Consider the following 9,048-nt stretch of genomic DNA (forward strand, 5'->3'; position numbering starts at 1 on the left):
TCAATTTATAATAAATAAATGTTGCTGAGTATTGAATATACTGTTGAATATTGAATTTCCTGCAGAGGTGCAGTATTCAACACCAAAATCAGAGTTCTTGCAACAGCTCCCTAAAACTGCTCCTTGATGTAAATCAAGTGCCTCCAGGAGCTAAGCTGAGAAAAAGGGGAAATGTTAGGACAGGACAGAAAAAGAAACTGGCTAATTTTTCTGATGACCTTTAGAAACTTCTCCCTGTTCTGACTTGTGTCAACATTCTCAAAACGTGTAGAGTGACCTATAGTTAGCCTCTGAAAGAAAATGTCTGCTTTTAGCAATGGAAGAGCCTGTCTGAAAATAATGGAATAACTCATCAGAGAAGGTTTAGGAAAGAGTTGTTAAATAGTGGGAAATCTGCTTCATAGCTGTGTCTTTATAACTTCTCAAAGAAAAAGTGCAGAAATAGCTGCATCACAGAGTACAGCTACCTCCATGGAGAACTAAACTTCAGTGAAGGTTTCTACAGTAAAGCAAAGGTGTAAGAACTTCTAAGGCTTGGAAGACATGCACATAGATACCAGGTCTGTAAAGGAAGCAGACCTAAAAAACTTTTCATATTTTCATGGGATTCTCATGTATGGAACTGCCAGAAATTCACAGAATGACAGAATTTTGTTTAAAATAGTGTGAAGGTCAGCTTCACCCTCTGCTCAAGGCAGGATAACTTCAAAGTTATATCAGATTGCTCAGAGCTCTGTCTAGATGAGTTTTGAATATCTTCAAGGACAGAAACTTCACAGTCTCTCTGTGTGACATTGTCCACTATTCAACAGTCTGTAAAGAGAATTTCTTTTTCTATTTCCAAAGGAAATAGAAACTTTCCATGATGCATTTCTCATCCCTTCCTTCTTGTCCTTTGGCACTGACACCTGAGAAGAGTCCGGATTTCTATTTTCTAACAGCCACCCACTACATTGTTTAATGTGTCAAGTATTCCCCTTCAAACTCCTCTTCTTCTGGATTAAGAAAACCACTTCCATTGGCTTCTTCTTAGAATGTCACATATTTCTACACCTTTGTCATCTCAGTGGTCCTTCTTTGGACTCCTTCTAGCTTCCAGCTGGTGAATCTCTCTTGTGGGTAGGAGTAGGTGGAAATGGAGACATGACCCTAGAGGCAGCCTCAAAATTGCAGGGCAGAGGAGAATAATTGCATCAACCTGCTGCTTATGCTCTTACTAACTGACCAGAGTGCTGCAAGGCTTCATTGTTAAAGGACACGCTGCTGATTCATGCTGGACCTGCTGCTCACCAGCACTCTCCAGATCCTCTGCAGGGCTGTTACCTGCTTAGCTCACCTACAGCCTGTACTGAGCATGAGGCTGCTCACCCCAGATGCTCATGTCTTTGTTGAATTGGACCTGTTTCCCCTCAGCCAGCCCCTCTGCCTTTCTGAGGTCTCTGCCCTTTATCAGAGTCCTGCCCCTCCCCAGCTTTGTGTCAATTCTCAAGCTTGGCAGGAGCTCTTCTCTGTCATTCAGGTTTTGGATGAACACATTAACCAGCGGCAGAACACCGATGTTGAAGTTCTGCCATTACCTTCTGAGCCCAGGGGCCCATCCAGTTTTTCATGTACTCTGTAGGTCCCTCAACAAATCTGTATCCACCCAGTTCATGTGTAAGAATATAGTTCATAGAATTAGGATCAAATAACCTGATAAAGTCAAGATAAACAACATTCACCACTCTTCCTTTTTCACCCAGCCAGCTGTCACTTCTTCAGAGACGGCAATCCAGATCATCAGGCATCATTTGCCCTTGGTATGCCTATGCTGAATATTCCCAACCACTTTCTTATTAGTGTGCTTGGAAACAATTGAATTTTCTCCACAGACCTCTCAGGACTAAGGTGAAGATAAAGCAGCATGCAATTTATCTGATCCTGTCTTTCCCTTTGGTTCCTCTGCTATGCTTAATATGGATTGCCAACCCAATAAGCGTTTAGCTACAAATATTAAAAAAGAATGTTGAATCAATAAACAATTTAAATCTATTCTTGTGGCCTCACCTAAAATCAAGGTGGATAAGAACAAATTCTCTCCTTAATTCTCCTTGTTTACTCATGCTGGGTAGCAGTGAAAAAGGAAATAGACAATACATGAGTTTGGGCAAATTTTGTCTTCACTGCTGTGAAATCCAGACTGTGGTTAGACTGGAGAAGGACAATGAAATGGTATGAAGACACATTTTCTTATTTTCTCTTGCTCCTACAATCCCCCTTTAATCTCAGTACTTCACTGTTTCTTCGAGTACTCTTCTTTGCTGTCCTATTTGTTATTACCACCAACCACTTGGTGTGGAAAAAGACACACAAGCAACTGTTTGGTTTCTGTATCCAATTAATTCTCATAAATAAATAAACAACCAAGCCCCATGGTATTACAGTAAGGAGTGAAAACACTTTTTTTTCTACAATTGTTTACAGAGAATATTTAGTAAATCACTTTTCTGCTAGAGTAAGGGCATGCAACTTTAGGACAGAGGACCATCACGTCTCGTTTCAGTCAACTGTGAAGGATGTGGTTCCACTCTGTTGGTTCAGTCTTACTCTTATGTCAACTTAGCCCTGGAGTCAACTTAACAGCACTGTTAAGGTTGGGTTGAAATAAATAGAAATGCAAAGCCATGTTTGTAAATGGAGAAAAAGGAACAACAGAGCAGGGATTAAGTATGACATACAAATATAGGGCAAAATTAACACTGATAAAACAGGTAAATGCTGAAGAATGTGCTGCTCATACCAAGATCATGGCAGGGATGACTCACTAGCTGTAGGCCTGTGCTCTGGTAGAGGAGGGGGTTTAATGAGTTTATAGCCCAGTGCCATTTCTCTTCCTGTTTTTCAAACAAGAATATACTCTGTAGCCAGAAGATGCTCAAACCAAGAAAACACAGTATTCATCCCTTCAATGTCACACATGAGTCATCCCCATCAGACCACTTGGACACAGATATCTAGGAGTTCATGAATATGAAACCAGTCACTTTATCCAGAAACAAAAATAACCTCTCTCTTCTCCAGTCTCACACAGTTTTCTTGCAATCCAATGGTCTTGTGTCCCGTCCCTCACCCTCCTCCAGAAGAAAATAAATGCTTAGAACGAAATCAAGCATGTTGCTGCAGGGGCTATTACTGGACACTGAGAAAAAGCCGAAAAGGATTCACACACATCACAATTCGTAGCAGGAATTAGTCCCTGACAGGCAATTGTCACTACAAAACGTTTACAAAGATTACAATTTTCATATTGTAGCTCCAGGACTACTTAGAGCTACTCCTCTTTAGGATTTCATTACTATGATCATCAAATCCTTGCCTTCTGTATCTTTAGAAAGAGAATTTGGATATTGCTGAATTATGATGGCCACATCTGTTTAATTTTTATTGCATACTAACACAGAAAAGGTTTAAACCACTCATTCCTTTGTTCCCTGCATACAGTGCCTGGGTTCAAGCCCTTGAGCAGCTCATGATCACCCTGCTGCCAGGAGCAAAATCCCCTGTCACTCTCCTGGCTCAACAAAGTGCACAGTTGATGCTTCCATTTTCCACACTTGATTTTAGCTCTATTCAGTTCAGTATATTTGCAGGAAAACACCTTTGGATCAATTTCAAAATCCTCTACTAAGTAGAAGAAATATTATAAAAGACCCATCCCTTCCCCTATAGTAAGTTATTTGTATTTAGTCTTGGTAGATGTGTGAATAAACCAAATGCTAACAGTTCTGGAGTAGTCAATTTGTCTGGAACTGTAGTATATCTTAGAATTTCATCTTGAGATGGTACCATTTAAAGGCAGCTCCTAAGAAAGACACAAGAGGAGCTGTGTCCTTTCAACATCCAAAGGATCAGTGTGTGACACTTCAAGGTTCAGTAGATTTCATCAATCAGCACTGCAGTGTCCCCTGCCAATGCCATAAGGAGGCAACAACACCTATGTGCTGATGAGAGCAAAACAAAGCTCATCAGAATAAAATTACCTGTGGAAAGTTACAAAAATAAGTTGCAAATAACATAAGCTATTTTATGGTGTATTCTGCAAAATCATCAACTGCCTTCAAAGTGCAGATAAACTTGCATTAGAATATTTGTACCTAAACCTTAATTTCTCTTGGGTTCAGCATGTTTGGACCTAAATGTCTGTAAAGACTGTATTGGGTATCCACATTATCCTACCAGGCTGCAGCTCACCAAATCTGGGCAGTCAGGAAAAGTTTTATATAAACAATACAAGACCCAGACATAAACAGAATGTATTGTTCCCTGAGGTACAGGGCTGCTTTTGAAAAACCCATTAGCTTTTCAAAATAAAAATAATAAATAAAATATAAACAGTCTAATCATCACAGCATCCCAACCGCAGTCACAGCAGTCTTTATTTTGGCAGATTTTGACAGAAAACACAGGTTATTTGAGTTTGTGCAGAAATGCTCCATAGTGTCATTTAAGCATGTAAGAACAAGACTTTTTCACCCACCCATCATCACCCAGAGGGAAGGCAGGCTACAAAGAACCACGGGACATGGCTCTCTTATTTTTGCCTTACCAAATTGCCAGATTCTGACAGTCCCTTCTGTGGCACACTGCTTCACTGCTGTGCCTTCTGTTAGTAAAGGGCAGCTCATACTGCTACCCTCATTTCTGGACATTGATAACCACTGCTATTACCACAGCCATTGTCACAGATGCAATTTTCCTCAGCTAACTTAAATGGTTATTGCTGTACCTCATACTCATGCACCAAGAAGACCTTGGCTCCTGTGTTTGCATTATATCTCTCTTAGTGGAACTTAATGGACTAGCACAAAAGATCTAAGAAATGAACCAACTGGTAAAATTTTGCCTGAGGAAATCAGGAAGGGAACAGTGTGCACTGGCAATTTTAATAAAGCCCAGTGAAACTGAGGAGGCACATGAAAAATAAAAGTCTCCTTAATCTCTAGCTGAAAGTTCAGCACAGAGTAGTGTTGAAGTACAACAGTTAATTTGGGCATGTTCAGTCCAAGAGATATTTTAGAAATAGGATGTTGCTTAGTTTGTGAAACATAACTTCTATGCTTGGAGAGTTGGATACAGATAGCAACACGCTTCCTTTGCAAAGTTCTCTCAGGATACAGAGGAACTCAGCAATCTTAGCACTTGCAATAGGAGTGAAAAAGAGTCTGATTTTAGCAAGAAGAATCAGCAAATTTCCTTCCTGAATGAGGGAATTTGAAGTACATCTGTAACGTTGTTTACAGGATTTCAGTAACTGTGAGGATAGGTGCACAAACCAGGGCATCAGTTAGGGGTTTTTATTTTGTTGCTTGTTCTTAAGGGATGTTGAATCTTTTTGCTGGTGCTTAGTGGTTGCAATTAACCCCACCCAATGTCTACAAAGGAAAAAGGAAAAACACTTGATGCAAAACAGCAGAAAAGAAATAACCTAAACTCTAACACCCTGTGGCACTGTATGTCAGAGCGAATCCCATACATTAGTGTGCAGTGACACCCTTGGGAGAAGCTTGGTGAGATAAAGCTGTTCAGGAAGCAAGAGAGGCAGTTCTGATGCTGTTTGTTTGTACATTTGATGAAGAGCTATAGTGTAACCACTCAGTAGCAGAGATATGCAGGGCATTACTGTGAGGATAAGTGTGCGTGACACTGGGCTGCCAGATCCTTGTGGAGGTAATTACCCCTTTCCTTGGAGGTGCAGCCAACTTGTGATTAATGCTCAAGAAGAAGCTGGGCCAAATGTTGTGGTTACAATGATATTCCTTCCAATACTTCTGAATGTACTGATAAGAATCATTCTCATCCTGACAGCATTTCATGCTGCAGCCTCTGCAGACCTATAAAAGGTACAGAAAAGCCTTCTCTGTTCATTCCAGTGTCATTTCCTTCATCTCATCCAGCCCAAATTCAACTTCTGGCTCCTCATCTGACTTTTACTGCTAAAAGAGCCCCACAGGATTTGTTGCTTCTTGTGGTTTTCTGTGTATGTTTGCAAAGGGATAGCGTGAGATCCACTTGGCTGCTTCCACAGATGAATGCACAGAACTTGCACAGAACTGAAGAAGTTTAATTCTGGCTGTGTACCTCAACAGTGCAATGTAGAAGATTCAGTTTTTGAATAAAAGGAGTTTTCTTCTGCAAAGTAAGCTGCAAGTATTTCCATTAGAATTGTCTTTGCTTCTCTGTTGATGTTCTGTGCATCTGTAGTCAAACTTTATCTCCTTAGAGGTATTTTAGAATTGAACTGATTGTGCAGTCCTTTGATAGGTCATAGACACATTCTAGATCCTGATTAATTCAATCCCCCTTACAATAAAAAAGTACCATAATTCTTAATTTTAGAAAGGAAAAAAACTGTGTATTTGCAAATTACTAAAAAGAGGTTTTAAAATAAATGCAACACATTGAAGGACCGGAAACACATAGGAGACAAAAAAGATGTTCTCATTCTAGAAAAATATGACTGACCAAAATGAACAGTTGTTTAAACCAGAAGGCATCCCAAGAAGCCAAGACTCAGTGATGACACAGAACCCTTACAAATGCTATAAAACTGTCCTGATACAACTTATTCAGGATAACTGGATCAGTTCGGGACAAGGAAAGGAAATTAATCAGTATCCTCTTTAGAGAAAGTTACCCAAATATCTTCAGTTGCTAATTTTAATTAGTGGGTCTTAGAAAAACACTGAGTTTGCAGGGGAAGTAATACACAGGCTTAGCTGCAAAATAGCTTTTTCTAGGAGACTGACCAGTGTATGCATATACACAGAAAGATTCAAAGAGCTGCATTTGTCTGAAAGTAGCTTCTATCACTTGCATGGCCAGTAGTGGAAGTCACCTGTTCACATGGAGACTGGGCACTCCTGCTCAAATACCAACAAAGTTCTTAGTCCATGTCAAATAGCCAAGGACTGCCTCCTTCTTCCAAATCTGCAGAGCTGGTAGGCCAAAAAGAGCAAAACATTCTTTGAAAAGGTCAGAAATCAGCAAGTAAAATTACATGGTAACATTTTTTTCCCCTAGAAAGTGCTTGCAACAGTCCTGAACAGCTACCTAGGCAACCAATTCCCCCCTTACATTTTACTCTTTATTCACTGTTTGTTGTCTTGGCTTTACAGAGCCAAATGTTTGCATACATTCCCTCTCAGTTTTTTAAATAAATGCTAACTGAGCAGCAATGTTGCCATGTAACCCAGTTCAGAGTGTATGCCCAGTGGCAGCAAAGTCAGGTGGCATAGGAGGAGTACAGAGATGCTGCTTGCCACTGTAGGGAGAAAATTAGTGTGGCCAAAGCTCAGCTGGAGCTGAAGCTTCCAGAAATGTAAAATAAAAAATAAAATAAAAAGTATAAATAAATAGTTTTTCCAAATATATTAATGACAATATGCAGTGTAGAAACATCAGCCCAGTCCAGGATCAGGATGGACACCTCACAAACAGGGACAAGGCAGAGGTGTTTAATGCTTTACCTCTGTCTTCAGCACCTGAGATGAGCAAAGGGGTTCTTAGAGCCCTGAGCTGGAGGACAATCACTGCAAGAATTATCAGCTCCCAGTTGACCCTGAAATTTTGTGTGATCTACTGCTCCAGCTGCATCCCTATAAATCTATGGAGCCTGGTGGGATTAATCTGAGAGTTCTCAAAGAATTAGTTGACATAACTGCAAAGCCTCTCTCAATCATTTTCAAGTGATCTTGGGAATTTGAAGCTGACTAGAAGTTAGCAAATGTTGTCCCGATTTTCAAGAAGGGCGAGAAGAAGGATTTCAGAAACTACAGGCCTGTCAGTCTCATTTCAGTGTCTGGTAAAGTTATGGAGAAGATTACTTAGAGAGGTATTGAAAAACACCTGAAAGACAATATAGTCCTTGGTCACAGCCAGCACAACTTCATGAGAGCAAAGTTCTGCTTATCAAACCTGATCTCTTTCTCCAACAGGTTAACCCACCACTTGTTCTAGAAAAGTCAGTAAGCATACATAGTCTTTTCAGACTTCAGCAAAGTCTTGTTACTGTCAACATCCTTCTGAACAAAATCTCCATCCCACAGCTGGATAATCATGTTAAACATTGGGTGAGCAGCCGGCCCACAGGTCAGCTACAAAGGGTTGCAGTGAATGGGGTGACATCAGACTGGGGACCTGTCACTCATAGGGGTTCCACAGGGCTCCATCATCATGTATTCATCAACATATTCATTAATGACTTGAACACAGGGCTGGAAGGGGTACTAAATTTGCCAACAACACAAAATTGGGATGAGCTGTCAACTCCCTCAAGGGCTGAGAGGCCCTGCAGACACCTTGGCAAATTGGAGGCATGGGGAATCACCAACTGGATGAAGTTCAACAGAGGAAAGTGCTGGATTCTGCATCTGGGATGGGCAACCCTGGTTGTATGTATACTAATGTGTACTAATAGCTCCTGCCTTGCAGAGCTTCGCCTTTCTAAAGCTTTTGAGATGACTGCATACATTTAATTTCACCATTCAGCAAGCCTCCATAGCAGACTGGCTGCTGGCAACACTAGCCTCAGCCTCCTGAAAAAGTTGTAGAGTACTTCCCCTGCTCTGGAAGTTTTCCACATTCCTTTAGTGCAGCTGAGTAGATCTGGCCATAGCTGGGTTTTATTACATCATTACAATTGGGCCAGTAGAGTTCCTCCTATGAACACATAAAATTTAAAATCTTAAAATCAAAGCAGAACTTTGAGGCACTGTATTTGCAAAATTATGTTGATATTTAATATTAAATACATCACCAGCCAAAAAACCAAAATCTAGAGGTATTCCTAAAATTTTTATACAAGTGAATAAGGAGTTAAAAAAAGTACTGAAAAAAACACGTGGAATGAAGATCTTTGAGATTGTGAGTCTCAAGATTACACAACCAAACTGGAACTGGTGCAGGGAAATCAGGGACAGACCATGGGGAAGTATTGCTGATAGCAGAGCATGACTCAACTAGATCCAATAAAGACAGAAAATGTACCAAGCATCCTTTATTCCGAGAAAG

This window comes from Parus major, chromosome 5 (assembly GCF_001522545.3).
Source record: "Parus major isolate Abel chromosome 5, Parus_major1.1, whole genome shotgun sequence".
NCBI lineage: Eukaryota > Metazoa > Chordata > Aves > Passeriformes > Paridae > Parus > Parus major.